Source organism: Bison bison, unplaced genomic scaffold (assembly GCF_000754665.1).
Source record: "Bison bison bison isolate TAMUID 2011002044 unplaced genomic scaffold, Bison_UMD1.0 scf7180017864211, whole genome shotgun sequence".
Lineage (NCBI taxonomy): Eukaryota > Metazoa > Chordata > Mammalia > Artiodactyla > Bovidae > Bison > Bison bison.
The window spans coordinates 2,315,965-2,332,604 of NW_011494783.1; the positions used below are offsets into that span (position 1 = coordinate 2,315,965).

The window sequence follows — 16,640 nt, forward strand, 5'->3', positions numbered from 1 at the left end:
AAAAAAAAAAAAGCCCAAACAATGGCTTCTAATCCTTAAGTACAATATTTCTCTTCCAAAACAAGCTACATTTTGCCTGTTTCCCTCCTTTTAAAGTAATCCTAGAAGATATTGTGTCCTCCTTCTCAGATTAGAATGTTCTTTCAGGGCCTTCTCATGCCTGGAAATTCCACAGATATTTCTGCAGTTATATCAGGCCCAAACACCCTCAAACACATCTTTTATGTTGACTTAATTTTCTTCCAAAAAATTTCTTGCCATAGACTCCTAGTTCCTAGTGTCGAAAGCCTACTCCTTTATATCTCTCAAACCCCTGCACCTATAACCTGGGCCAGGACAGATTGGCAGAGGCAGGCAAGTAAGAAAAACCGGGATTGAGAGATATTGAATTTTTGTTCTCTGCAGGTTAATTATGCCTTTCATACATCCTTAATCCATCAGACTTCCTCAACATAAATCAGTCTGCACCATACTAGACCCTCCATAAATATTTACTGAATGAATGAATTGGAAGCACAATTTCATGTTTTAAATGATGTAAGATCTGTAGTCCAGGAAAGATCACTTTCCACCTTCAAATAACTCAAGCACAGTGGCTGCCGAAAAAAGGAATTTTTAACACAGAGAGCATTACTGTCAACCGTACATTCTTCTAAGAGAAAGGATTGGTATAGAGAAAGACCGCCTGTCTGATACTTCTCCATAAATGTTTGCAAATCAATGCTCTTATTATTACTAACAATGCTGCAATGAATAACCTTGTATATATTTCTTATCATCCATGGACAGGGAGGAAGGGTTCTGAACTCCTTGCTTCCTCTCTGTAATAGGAATACACTCATGCCCTTCCCATTGTTGCTGTTGTTTTATTGTTCACTTGCTAGGCCCTGTTCAACTCTTTCTGACCCTACGGACTTCAACATACCAGGCTTCCCTGTCCTTCACTATCTCCCAGGCTTTGATCAAATTCACGTGCACTGACTCAATGATGCTTTCTAACCATCTCATCCTCTGCCATCCCCTTCTCCTTTTGCCTTCAAATCTTTCGCAGCTTTCCCCATAGGTGGACTATACTCCACTGCCTGGATGAGTTCAGACTTAGTCACGTGACTTCGTCATGTGACTTCTTTGTCCAATAGAATGTGGACAGAAGAAAGCTGTGCTAATTTCAAGCAGAGACTTGCAGTCCGCTATGTTTCCACTAAGTCCCTTTAGCTTCTGCTCCTGCATGAAGAACATGATCCTTATAGCAGGGGAAACTTTAGCACTGGTTCAGGAATGAGCAGTTTCCAGACAGAGCAGAAGCTGACCTGCTGCCCTCATACAAGCAATAATTATATGCTTTGATTGCAAGCCACTGAGATTTCAGAGTTTCTTATGGCTGCTACACAAGCTGACTAGAAGAGTAAGGCTAAATTTCCAGAACTGGGATTTCTGGGTCAAAGGGTAAATGCAATTTTTATTTTGATAGGTATTGCCAACTTTCACTCCATAGCAATAATGCCATTTTGCACTGCAACAACTTATCACTATGTCTATTCCTTAACAGCCTCTGCAACTGTTGATGCTAAATGTCTGGATTTTTCCCAATCTGAGAAGAAATAGAATGTTAGGGTTCTGTGCGTTTGTGTTTCTCCAGTCAAAACTGAGATTATTCCTCTTTGTAGCTTAAGGCCCCTGTCTTTCAGAGAACTCTCTGCTAATAACTTTCTCCATTTTTTCTGTTGGTTTCTTCTCAATTTCTAGATGCTGGATAAGTAGTAAGATTAGTCCCTTAACAGTATGAGCAATCTTCTTTATTTGTCCTTTCTCATTTGACTAAGCATAGGTGTTTTTTTGTTTTTTTTTTTTTTAACCTTAAATGTTGTTTTATTTGACTTTAAATACCTAAATCTGTGTTATATTTTTATGGCTCAAACGGAAATCAGTTGCAACTTTTGAAGATGTTTCCAAAGGGTAAAAGAAGTAAATGTGGAAAATTATGTTTGAAAGAGCTCTTTGCTGGGTATATTTGGTTATGGTCAGCCTTTTAACATGTGAATTATGTATTTCACAATATACCTGGGTTTGATAAGTCCTACTTTTATTATAACCAAGATTCTTTGTCTTAAGATATTCAAATCCAGGTTCTATAAAAGCACAATTATTTTGCAGAATTAAATGCCAAGAAAACATTGTTCTAGCCAAATCTGAAAAGAATTAAATGGAATACAAGTCATTTTACATGGATGAATAAGAACAAAAATAACTTTTAAAAAGTCACAATAATGCTCCAAAAGCACAGTGTAGCAGAATAATCTGATTAGTAAAGTACATATACTTTATTTTTTGCTATTGGTTAATCACAAAAGACTGAAAAGTTTATTAGACAATTTACTTGCACGTCTTTTATGTTCAATACTCACATCTATAGACAATAATCCAGTATCTATTTTCCAGAATGGTGATTTTTTGAAATATTTCAGTTAGTTTGCACTTTAAAAATTGTAGTGTGTGCTCTCTTAAACATTTTTCGGTTGGAATCTGAAATTATTCACCACCAGTTTAAACAGTTAAACTCTATTTCTAGTTTTTAATAAAAATAAATGGTTTCAAAAATCTTATTTGTGTACTTATATAGACAAGTCTAAGTTATGTTGGTCATAATTTTTGGATACTGCAAATGAATGTGTTACTCTGTTGACTTAATTTCTTGAGAATATGAAAAAAAAGAAAAAACCCACGAACAAAAAAATCTTATGCAGACATATCCAAAGGCTCTTAATTATACTGTTGATCTTTAACCTTGACACACCTTGATTAACTTAATACATTCAGAAAGGTTTGCAAAGATTGAAATATTGTTGATTTCAATATGTCTTTGCCAATAAATGTTTTGGGTAAAATGTTTTAATCTTATCACACTCTTTATTATATATGTTTGTCAAAACCTGGACTTACAGATTTACCTTATTCAATTTGGAAAATGTCAACCATATAACCTAATTGGTAAAACCAGTCAATACTTTCCAACTAATCAGCCACATCAGAATTCTTTCTGTCAGAGAAAGTCGGACTTCATTTTTCAATTCAAATAAACATATTAATATGCATTCCTATGACAACCAGCTCATTTCTGAATTCTAAGACGGAGCCATCCCATGAATATCTCAGGTAGATGAAATAGTGTGCTGCCATCTCCAATATTTCTTACGGAAGTTCCCTTGATTTCCTTTCATAGCATTCTCTCAGGAGTAAGTAATTTTTTCACAATAGTTGGAGAGTGAAAGAGGGAAGGTCTCCAAATGAAAACTGTCATTGTTTCTCTACTGTCCTACTCTAAAATATATATAAATTACAACAAACTCTGTGCTTCTAAGGCCATTTTAGAAACAAAAAATTTAACTAAGACAGAGACAAATAATGCTGCTTTAATTAAAGGTGTCCTTCTGGAAAATAATTCTTATGTCAAACGGTCACTTTGTTTTACACCTTAACAAATCCTCTTTGGATGACACAATCTCAGACTGAAAAATTTTAGGAAAGAACAGGTATGGAATGTAAGTTTCTGGAATATGATTGACTCAAAATGCTCTTGTCTATACAGTTGACCTTTGAGCAGCATGGTTTTGAACTTCCCGGGTCCATATATATGTGAATTTCTTTCACTAAACACACACTGCAGTGCTCCATGATATGTAGCTGACCCAAAAAGTGGAACCTTGGATATGAAGAAACCAGGAATACAAGGGCCCATGATGAAATTATACATGGATTTTTCTACATGCGGAGGATCAGTAGCCCTAACATTCATGTTATCCTTGGATCAACTGTGTGCTTTGAATGTTTTATGTACAATAAATAATTGTGCACAGTTTTAAGTCTATTATCTCAAAAGGTAATATTTCCTGCTCCTAGAGGAAACTTAACAGAACTTTTTTAACACATAACCTTTTCAGACAAATCATATTATCTGACAAGGGGGAAATTTTTCCATCTTGAGCAGACAGAAACTAGAAAAACCCACACCTGTAAAATATTTAGAATCCCTGTGTACTGGGGTTGAATCACGACCTTCCAAAATTCATGTCCACCCAGAACTTACAGAATATGATCTAATTTGGAAATATGGCCTTTTCAGATGATATTAAGTTAAGATGAGGTTATACTGAATTAGAGTAGGCTCTGAATCCAATATGACTGTTTTCATTATGAGAAGAGGGAAATTTGGGCACAGAGATACAGACACACATATGGAAGATGGAGAGATGGAACCCACCAAAGCTAGAAGAGGAAAAAAGAGATTCTTCCCTAAGAGGCATGGGAGAGAGAATGGCCCTACCACTTTCATTTCATATTTTTGAAATATGAAATAATGTTCTCAAGAATAAATGTATTTTTTTCTTTGTTTACTACCTAGGTCATAGAACTTTATTATGTCAGTCCCAAATCAGATCTGATAGACAGCGTGCCTGAAGAACTATGGACAGGGTTTCATACATTGTACAGGAGGCACTGAACAAAACTATCCCCCAAAGAAACAAATGCAAAAAGGCAAAATTCTTCTCTGAGGAGGCCTTACAAGTAGCTGAGAAAAGAAGAGAAGCAAAAGACAAAAGAGAAAAGGAAAGATATACACATTTGAATGCAGAGTTCCAAAGAATAGCATGGAGAGATAAGAAGCCTTCCTAAGTGATCAATGCAAGAAATAAAGGAAAACAATAGAATAGGAAAGACTAGAGATCTTTTCAAGAAAATTTGAGATACCAAGGGATCATTTCATGCAAATATGGGCTCAATAAAGGACAGAAATGGTAAGGGCCTAACAGAAGCAGAAAATATAAAAAAGAGGTAGCAAGAATACACAGAACTACACAAAAAACATCTTCATGAGCAAGATAATCACGGTGGTATGATCACTGGACTAGAGCCAGACATCCTGGAATGTGAAGTCAAGTGGGCCTTAGGAAGCATCACTATGAACAAAGCTAGTGGAGGCGATGGAATTCCAGTGGAGCTATTTCAAATCTGAAAAGATGATGCTGTGAAAATGCTGCACTCAATATGCCAGCAAATTCGGAAAACTTAGAAGTGGCCACAGAACTGGAAAACGTCAGATTTCATTCCAATCCCAAAGAAAGGCAATGCCAAAGAATGTTCAGGCTATTGCACAAATGTACTCATTTCACATGCTAGCAAAGTAATGCTCAAAATTCTCCAAGACAGACTTCAACAGTACATGAACTGTGAACCTCCAGATGTTCAAGCTGGATTTAGAAAAGGCAGAGGAACCAGAGATCAAATTGTCAACATCTGTTTGATCATTGAAAAACCAAGAGAATTCCAGAAAAACATCTATTTCGCTTCACTGACTATTCCAAAGCCTTTGATTGTGTGGATCATAACCTACTGTGGAAAATTCTTAAAGAGGTGGGAATACCAGACCACCTTTCCTACTTTCTGCCGAAACCTGTATTGCAGGTCAAGAAGCAATATTTAGAACCAGACAAGAAACAATGGACTGGTTCCAAATCAGGAAAGAAGTACATCAAGGTTGTTTATTGTCACTTTGCTTATTTAACTTCTATGCAGAGTACATCATGCAAAATGCCAGGTTGGATGAAACACAAGCTGGAATCAAGATTTCTGGAAGAAATATCAATAACCTCATATATGCAGATGACACCATCCTATGGCAGAAAGCAAACAGGAACTAAAGAACTTCTTGATGAAGGTGAAAGAAGAGAGTGAAAAGTACTGGCTTAAAGCTCAACATTCAGAAAACGAAGGTCATGGCATCCAGTCCCATCACTTCATGGCAAACAGATAGGGAAACAATGGAAATAGTGACAGACTTTATTTTCTTGGGCTCCAAAATCACTGCACATGGTGACTGAAGCCACAAAATCAAAAGACGCTTGTTCTTTGGAAGAAAAACTATGACAAACCTAGACAGCTTATAAAAAGCAGAGACTTTACATTGCTGGCAAATGTTCAAAAAGTCAAAGCTATGGGTTTTCCAGTAGTCATATATAGATGTGAGAGTTGGGCCATAAAGAAAGATAAACATCAAAGAATTTATGCTTTTTAAATTTTATTTTATTTTTTAACTTTACAATATTGTATTGGTTTTGCCATATATCAACATGAATTGACGCTTTTGAGCTATGGTGTTGGAGAAGACTCTTCAGAGTCCCTTGGACTGCAAGGAAATCAAACCAGTCCATTCTAAAGGAAATCAGTCCTGAATATTCATTGGAAGAACTGATGCTGATGCTGATCCAATACTTTGACACCCTAATGTGAAGAACTTACTCATTTGAAAAGACCCTGATGCTGGGAAAGATTGAAAGCAGGAGGAGAAGGGTATGACAGAGGATGAGATGGTTGGATGGCATCACTGACTCAATGGATATGAGTTTGAGCAAGCTCCACGAGATGATGAAGGACAGGGAAGCCTGGAGTGCTGCATTCCATGGAGTTGCCAAGAGTCAGACACGACTGAATATTAAACAGCAGTTCATGAAATTTTATTATGTTAGCCCCGTAGCTAATACCTGCTGAGGTTAGGATCTCTTGAAAGTGCAGTGAAAGTGTAAGTCACTCAGTTGTGTCTGACTCTCTGTGACCCCGCAGACTATAGCAAACCAGGCTCCTCTGTCCACAGAATTCTCCAGGCAAGAATATTGGCCTGGATTGCCATTCCCTTATTCAGGGGATCTTCCAAACTCAGGAATCGAACCTAGGTCTCCTGCATTGCAGGCAAATACTTTACCAACATAGCCACCAGGGAAGGGTCTCTTATATCTATAAATTATTGAATTTTAAAAGGGATGGATATATGCACATTTCAAGTGGCAGAGTTTCAGATAATGTTGCTGACCTGAAAAGAAGCTAAAAATATCCAGTGATTTTGTTAGGCAAGGAGGCAGCTCATAATTTAGCTTTAAATAGACCTTGTAAAATTTAGAAAAGACACTAGCTCCTTGAAAGGAAAGCTATGGCAAACCTAGACAGTATGTTAAAATGCAGAGACATCACTTTGCTAGTAAAGGTCTCCATAATCAAAGCTATGGTTTTTCCCGTAGTCATGTGTGGATGTGAGAGTTGGACTATAAAGAAGGCTGAACACAAAAGAATGATGCTTGGAGAAGACTCTTGAGAGACCCTTGAACTGCAAGGAGATTAAACCAATCCTAAAGGAAATCAACCCTGAATATTCATTGGAAGGACTGATGCTGAAGCTTCAATACTTTGGCCACCTAATGCTAAGAGCTGACACACTGGGAAAAACCCTGATGCTAGGAAAGATTGAAGGGAAATGAAGAAGGGGGTGACAGAGGAAGAGATGGTTGGATAGCATCACTGACTCAATAGATGTGAATTTGAGCAAACTCTGAGAGACAGTGGAGGTTAGAGGAGACTGGCGTGCTGCAGTCCATGGGTCACAAAGAGTAAGATACAACTTAGCAACTGAACAACAACAGACCTTGAGGATTTAGAAAGAGCATTAAATGCTTTAAGGGAAATAATAATCGGCATGAAACCAAAGATAAGTTCTCAAATTTGTAGGAATAGTTGGAAAGCAGAGACCCTCCACTCTCATGATTGACCTTAAATTTCCTCCTGCCCAGGGAGAATTACCCAGTGAGGGAGATGGGATGGGATTAAATTATATGTTTTAGAAAATAAGAAGATATTTCTTACATATTAGTGTTGGAGAAGAGATCTGCATTGTTTACCCTAAGGGTTAGGAGTTCTTGTTGTAGACGGTAGACATTCTTCGAATGAAACAGCTGACACTGACTGACTCCCAGGTATTAAGCCAATGAGTTTTTGAGATTAGCAGACTTAAGATGCATGGATTTAAGGGCAAGAATACAAATATTCTCCAATTATGATGATTTGGAGAAAACAATGGACTCGAATGAAATTGAGTTTGAAAATTTACTAAAAGATGCTTTAAAAATCTTGAGGATATTCAAGATAATTGGTAGAAATTTAAGAAAATGTGCAAAGGCCAATGCAGTCATAGTGAATTTTTCAAAATTAATTTTTGGGAGGGCTTCATACAACTTTAAGATACTATGGGAATAAAAAATAACTTAAAACCCCTTTCTCATCACTGATTTTCTAAAATAAACTAAATCTCTCCTTGTAGTGAAAAAGAAAAAATACAGTGGAGCTAATCTAATTCTATCTGACTCAGTCTGATTATGGGACCTAAGACATGGTCAATAATATTGAGCTAGGCTCTAGGGAAGGTTTGTGCCTTCCAGAAAGTGAAACAATTAATTTGCAGATACGGAAAATGCTTGCTTACATTGGTCTAGATGTTTGCCAGTATCTTTTCTGTTACTTTCTGAATTCTATGCCTTCTTTCATTGTGAAATTTTCCAAGGCCCTGATGATTTTGAGTTTCTTTTGAAAAGATTTATGTTTTCCTATCACCTGTGGGTGGTTTCAATTCTGGGCTTCATTGTATTAATTTTTCTTTTTGAGGTCTTCATGGGCCACACAGCCTGAAAATATACTGCAAAATCATGTAAGGGATCACTGGTGTTTATAAATTCTCAGATGAAATGTTTTTCCTCTCTTCATCTAGTTCAAAGGTTCAGAAAACAAGTCTCTTCCTTTTCCCCTTTTTTGGTGCAACTATTATTTCTTTTTCACTCTTACACTGCAGGTATAACCTTTGGGGTAACACTTTGTACAGAGACATTTTGTCAGATTCCCTCTTTTCTGTGAACTAAGGGGTTTATTTTTCCCCCCTTTAAGTCTTCAAAGTAGTTAGTGAATTCCTTTAACTTTAGACAGAACTGCCCAATAAGAGAAGGCCTTTGAATGCTCTTAATTTCAAGTTCCTGATGTAGTTTCATTTCTGGGCTCTTTTCCCTACATTTGTGCCTGCTTAACATTGGGTTTAAAAAGAAAAAGAAAAAAAAGCAACATTGGAAATCAACTATAGTTCAATAAAAATATTTAATTTACAATTTTAGTTGGTTTTATAAGAACTACTTTACTCAGTTTTCCTTCTGAAAGTATAATTTCTTCTATTTTTTATAGTTTCAGCTGTGATAAAGGATTTCTGAGAGTGTTATGGAATGATAATTTTCAGATTATTAACATAAGTATATCATCCCCCCAAATGACTTAAATTGTATTACATTTTTTTCTTACTAAAGATAGTAAAATAAATCCAATGCAAAACATAGCAAGCCTTCTAAGACTATTCACTCATTTTCCCCCACCCCTGATTTCCCAATACCCCTGACAAAACCTCAAAACTTAAATCAAGTAGGTTTTTTTTTTTTTTTTTTGGGGGGGGACCAGGTTTCTCTCCCTCAATACAAGCAGGCCACTGTAGCCTTTTAAATTTTCTTAGTGTTCTACCTGAGAATGAACTTTCCCAGCATTGTACGCACCAAGGCCATAAGCATGTACTCTAGATCAGCCAAAAAATGTATAATGAGAATTACTTAAAAGTGGTTCAGTCGTGAGCTATTCAAAAAGGCAGACATGTGTCAAAACAAGTCATGAGCGGCAGGAGTTTCTGTGGTAATCACAGTCCCTCAGCCCTGGAGGAGGCAGGTGGTGATTTGGATCAACCTTATTGCCTCTTCTGCTCCGAGACCTGATTCTTGGCTCTTCTTGCTGCCCTATGAGTTAACATCCTTCGGTATTTTCTTTTCTTGCTTAAATCATGTAGAATAGGTTTCTGTTCAAATCTAAACTTATGGCTGACTCTAGTACTGTTTTGCATGTATGGCTACGTATTGGTATCAACTGGGGTGGGGGTAGAGGGTGGCAGTGCTTTTAAAAATCCCAGTGCCTGGGATTCGTTAGAATTAGTGAAATCATAATTTCTGTGGAAGGGCAAAGACATTTTCAGGTGAATCCAAGATATACCCAAAGAGTTGAGAAAGACAGTTCCAGGGGATATGTATAAAGAAGCCCAGAGTTGTGGAAGCAAAAAAGAAATCATGATGAATCTTGGGTAGGTAACTTACCAAAAAATCCTTTCGATTACATCCCATCTGAAAACCAATATTACTCTGTTTATCATAGATCTTTCCCTAAATATTATAATAAAATACATGTGTTATCACCCTTATTTTCAGGCTCTGAATATTCATTCTAATTCATCTTCAGAGGTCATTTGTTCAAGTTTAACCACAAGTGATAGGAAAGAAAGTGAAATTGACCTTGAGACAGTTATGAACAATAATGAACTTAGCTACAGTTCATGCCAATTTTACAGGGAAGAAGGCTTAAGCCGTCAATCAGGAGGCTTTCCACACTTATTTTGCATTTTTTTCTACTTTTTATTTTATATTAGAGTACAGCTGACCAAAGTTAAGATAGTTTCAAGCTAACAGCAAAGCAACTCAGCCATACATATGTATGTATCCATTATGCCCCAAACTCCCTCCCATCCAGCCTGCCACAAAACATTGAGCAGAGCTTCCTGTGCTATATAGTAGGACCTTGTTAGTGATCCATTTTAAATACAGCAGTGGGTACAGGTCTATTTCAAAATCCCTAACTATCCCTTCCCCTCATTCTTCCGCTCTGGCAAACATAATTTGCATTTAATTCTTAAAAAAGAAATTTGGTCAGCTTGCCTGCTTTTTATTTGTTTTAAAGCCACCTCACAAATGAACTGATGACTTAGAAAAGGATCCTAATAGAATCAGGCGTACTGACAACACTCAGAAGTTGCGACTGACATAATGATGAAGAGAAAAACAGATGGAAAAACCATTCAAAGAGGTCAAATAATTAAGAACATGACTTTAGCTTATTTAATTGTAGTGTTCTACATGTTTCAGTATTCTAGATGGAAGATTGTATGACATAAAAATAGCTTTAATCATCAAAAAACATATTATGCTTAGCATCTTTACTAAGTAAAGAGAATATGCTGCTCATGTTATCCTCAAAAGTCTCAAATTTTCTTCAAAATTCACTTTGCAACCATTGTAGTACCTATTAACATTACATGAGTAAAGCCTTATTGCTTTTTCTAGAAATACCATTGTTAGTTGAAAAACTAAAGTATATTGCATAGATTTTCCAATATGTATCTGATCAATTCAATTTTCTACATGATTTTTAAAACACATTGCATTTATGTTTACTGTGTTAATAAACTTCTACCAAAACTCATATACTTATGCAATATCTGTAAAGTACATAAATAATTTGAACTTCTGTTATTCTTTTGTAAATATATTAAAAATTACTTTTTTCATTATTGGTTTGCTTTCACATATGTAAAAATGCTTCCAATTTAAGCTAATTTTGGAAAAGTTCTATTTGGAAAATTTTTTTGAAGTGTAAAATATCTAAAATGCTTTTTATATTTCAATTCAATCTTTCAAATAGCTTATTATAGCTCTGATCTGTACAGTAAAACATCTTCTAAGAAAACTTTTTAGCTAAATGGCATATGGCTTCCACTTGACCAAAGATTAGTGAAAATGCAAAATGGGTTTCAAAAATTAAGGCCTGTGTTAACCATTGCTGAAATTAAAGTAAGATCAGGAAATAATATGGATTCTTCTGAGAAGGTTGATAACAAAAACAGTTGGAAAAAAACTACTGTGTGACTGATGGAAGGTTTGGGTAATATAATTTTGTGAGTTAATGAAGAATAAGGTCCTTTTGGACCATTATTTTTAAATGTGTGTCTGTTTTTTAAAAAATCAAATATTACCAAATAGTTTAAAGCTAAAATCCTTTCCCCATATCTTCCTAATACAGGTTTACTTTAATTTATAGATGAATCACTGATCAATATTTACATTTTTATTTTGACAGCCTAAACACAATTACTTGTGATATCAAGCAGTTCATGTATATAATTATTTCCCTGTGTAATGTCCCTCTAGGATTTAATAATTTAATCATATTCCCATAAATACATTTCTAAAAACTTATTTTTCAAACTAGCCCTACACCAATCACCAGTATTTTTAGTATTCTTTAAGTTTTTTCAAATGTTCAAAGGCTTGGTATCATTGTTGCTTTATTTCTTACAGCACCTCCCCCCAACCCCGTTTTTTTCACTTAATGGAGCTGATTTTTGATAATGGTTTCTTGAGACAGCTCCGTTTCTCCAGATATCATATCTTCCTTTTTCTCAGATTTCTTCTTTATTTTGGTGCCAAATAACTTCCATTCCTATTCTAAACTAAGATATATAGGAGATATACTTTGTATGTTTTTGTACATCTAAAACTAACTTTTTATTTGGCAATCACATTTTATTAGAATTTGACTCAGTTCAGTTCAGTCCCTCAGTCGTGTCCGACTCTTTCCCGCCAAATGGACTGCAGCACCCAGGCCTCCCTGTCCATCACCAAACCCAGAGTTTACTCAAATTCATGTCCATTGAGTCGGTGATTCCATCCAACCGTCTCATGCTCTGTCATCCCCTTCTCCCACCTTCATATTCTGATACTTCATTTGTTTAGGTCTGATTTTTTTTTGTTCATTGTTTGATCTTTTTTTTTTAATATAAATTTATTTATTTTAGTTGGAGATCTTTTCTAACCCATTGACTAAAGGAGATGCACACAGAAAGAAAATTCATCAAACATCAGAAATTTGGAGACAAAGAGAAGTAGGTGTTAATAAAAAAAAGAAAAAGAACGAAAGAAAAAGTACTTTGAGCACGAAAATACTCATTGTTTAGAAGAGATAGACCCCAAAATACCACACAGTAGCCCTAATATTCTGGAGGAGTGGGTTGAAGAAATTTGTTCAAAGATCAGAAAAATAAAATCATTAAAGCTAAGTTGTATGATAACTTGTGACTGGCTGATGTTCACAGAGTTTAAACACTGCTGTGATTCATGGGGTCACAAAGAGTCGAACACTACTGAGCGACTGAACTGACTGACTGACTGAGTGTAAAGAATCTCTAATCTGAATGTCAGTTGTTAGTATAAAATATTCTCTGCCATGCTTTTAAATTCAGTGGCATTAAAAATCACTCAATCATTCAATGTTTTGTTTTCACTCGACAATTGTAAAATATTTAACAAAAATTAAATAAAGTTGCCTGGGTTGATTTGAACTTACAATTTACGAGAAAAGGAAATGACGGAAGTGTAACTTCTTTAAAGGACTTATCACATTTGTATCCTTTAAAACATAAATGTATTGTCTGGTCTCTAGTAGGTGGATATATACCCTAGTATTTGTATTTACCTAAATCATAAAACATCAAAAATGTGTGTTCAGTTCAAACATCTGGTATTTTGTGGTACACAGAACATTGTTTTGTTGTTGTTGTTTAGAGTTTAAGAAAGATAACATATCAATTACTGGGCAATACCTTCATAGAGGATAGGTAAATGAGATTTTACTCATATAATTCTGTAAATCACAAGTAAATAATCATCCTAATAAACATCCTTTTGAATGTTCTTCAACTTTAATTTTTAAAATATTTCAAGTGTAGGATGTCATTTCTAAGAACATTGTACACAACTAAATAAAAATATCTTCAGTACACAATGTTTTTTTGTAGCAAACTACAGCTGAAAGAAGTTTCCTGCAAAATTTCAAAGAACATTTCTAAATTTCAAAGACTGAATCCTCTCAAAGTGAACAGATAGAAATTTAAAGTAAATTAACAGATTCATATTCACATGTGATAAATTTATACCCCACATCAAATGAATAAAATCCACTGGAGCATGTGATTGACACAATGAGAAACTCACCAAAAAGGCATTTTGATCATAATATGGGAGAGTACAAGAGTTCTCACAGAGTGTTCACCTCAAAATGAGAGAAATAAAGCTTTTTTTATTGTACACCCTTCAGTGTAGCCATCAATATTTCAACAAGTATGAATTCCATTCCCACTATTTTATAGTCAATTTGAGAGATAGGAAGTCTCCCATAAGTCATAGAGGAAGACAGCAGCAGTCCTAAGGCTAGAATTCTGTTTCCACTCTGTTGATTAAATGCTATATTTCTACAATTCCCTAAATGGAAACTATCAGTTTTAACAGGACTAAATAATTACCAATAAAGGAATAAATACATTACAGAGATTCAATAGGCAAAAGTATAACAAGGTACACTGAGAAGCCGAAAAGATATAAATTACAGAAGTGGAAAATATACAAGAGAAAACAGGGGGTAATCATTTCACTGGTTTAGAGGATGCTTCCTAGTTTCATGGTAATCTTCAAAATAGCCCAAGAATTCCCCAAGGTGTTTTAACTTCCTTATTAAAAACTGAAGATCCTTGTTTCCTTCATTCTAGACTACAAAAGCAAAATAAAATCAACAACACTGGGAAGAAATTACCATATAAGAGACTAAATATTGCAAGTACGTCATTGAAAGTGAACTGATTCTTCCCCACCAAACGTTTCAGTGTGCTTTTTATCTTAGTGATGGAGTTTTTCCAGACCAAGATTCCCTAGTTTGTATTTAAGTAATATGATTTTCATTTCATTTTTAATTACCTTCCTAAGGTTCACAAATGCAACTATGAAAACCTTTATATATATATATATATTTTTTTTTTTTTACAAAACTACATAGTAAAATTAAAAGCTAAGATCCAATCTATTTTTGAAGCACAAAGTTTTTATTTTTACAGCTACTTCATTTTGGCAATCTGATCATTGCAAACTCTAGCATTGAACAAAATAGACTTCATTGCTTTAACAGGGCATGACTGTTACTCTTATTAGCTCTTCACAACATTGAAGTTATTCCACCCATATTTCATGTTTATTATTTAACAAAAACTCCAAACTATGCCAGCAGTGGTTCATTTGGTCATTTAATGAAAGTATATCTACTGTTACAATTATGAAACATTATCAGCACCATTATCTGCTCTTTACTTTCCTTCTGTAGCCCATATCATATATTTTAAAAATGTTTTCACACTGCATGATCAACAATATCCAATTTCAATCTCTTTTCAACCATTAGGTTTGGGCTATTTCCATAAAAAGAAAAGTCATATCTTTATGTTTATTGGCATCTAAGAATTTTTTTTTAAACCAGTGAGGAATAACACTCTGACACCTCTGTGATGTATTTATACCCTCCCTGCAATTCCACCCCTACCACCAAAAACATTACACTCAGACTTTAATTAAAACCTAGGATAGGCAATGTACTTTTTGAAAAATGTGCTCATCTGAAATTGTTCTGAAAGTATCTTATAATATTATGATTTCCTATTAATAGATAGTATTGGAAAACAAAACCTTGAACACTTCTTGCTAAAATTTGATTGGTAGTATCTGGGACAGGAAAAGAAACCAGAAAAAAAAAAATTGTTTCTTTTGGAATGAAGGGACTGTACATCTTGAATACTGGATTGAGTGTTTTGCATTAAAAATATACAAATGAGGAGCCTTTATTGTACTGCCATGTATTGTGAGTCTCCAAGATGGAGCTTTGATGACATTTTCCAAACACAGAGCTTTCCATGTTGCTCTTTTTATTTACATCTGTATGTCTTTGTTGTTTAGCTACGGAGTCACGTCAAACTCTTTTGTCACCCCATGGACCACAGCCCACCAGGCTCCTCTGTTAATGGGATTTCCTAGGCAATAACACTGGACTAGGTTGCCATTTTCTTCTCCAAGAGGTCTTATATTTTTAAGGGACTAATATTAAACACAAACAACAACAACAACAAAAAACTATAGTTTGGAAAACTTAAGTTGAAAAACTTAGAACAACAATTTTGATGTTGACTTAGTGAACTCCGTCCATGGATGGGCTTTCAGAGATCCATAATCCTCCATATTTCTCATTATTGTGTAATTTTTGTTCTTTTATCTCTCCTGGATATTCAATATTAATTTATTTCTACTGGTATCTTGAATTTTAAATTTATTGCAATTAAAATAATGTGATACAGTGGCAACTTAACATTTGCAAATCCTAAAATCCCTAATGCTGTGTGCATAATTTTGTTTGGGGGATGTGCTTTTTTTGATAGAAGGGGAATGACACTTGACAGATAATCAGTCTCAGAGGCTCAGAAAAAGCTCAGAAATAGTGGGTAGGAAGAAGAAACATTGGCAACAACGAACACAGTATAGTGCTAAAGCAGAGGAACCAGAGATCAAATTGCCAACATCTGCTGGATCATCGAAAAAGCAGGAGAGTTCCAGAAAAACATCTATTCCTGCTTTATTGACTATTCCAAAGCCTTTGACTGTGTGGATCACAATAAACTGTGTGAAAGAGATGGGAATACCAGACCACCTGACCTGCCTCTTGAGAAACCTATATGCAGGTCCCGAAGCAACAGTTAGAACTGGACATGGAACAACAGACTGGTTCCAAATAGGAAAAGGAGTATGTCAAGGCTGTATATTGTCACCCTGCTTATTTAACTTCTATGCAGAGTACATCATGAGAAACTCTGGGCTGGAAGAAGCACAAGCTGGAATCAAGATTGCTGGGAGAAATATCAATAACCTCAGATATGCAGATGACAGCACCTTATGGCAGAAAGTGAAGAGGAACTAAAAAGCCTCTTGATGAAAGAGGAGAGTGAAAAAGTTGGCCTAAATTTCAACATTCAGAAAACTAAGATCATGGCATCTGGTCCTGTCACTTCATGGGAAATAGATGGGGAAACAGTGGAAACAGTGTCAGAC

General features: G+C 35.3%; 1 pseudogene; it reads left to right on the forward strand.

Moving 5' to 3' along the window:
• The first annotated feature begins 4,711 nt into the window (after positions 1–4,711).
• LOC104992118 lies at positions 4,712–16,205 on the forward strand (annotated as a pseudogene).
• The last annotated feature ends 435 nt before the right edge of the window (positions 16,206–16,640 follow it).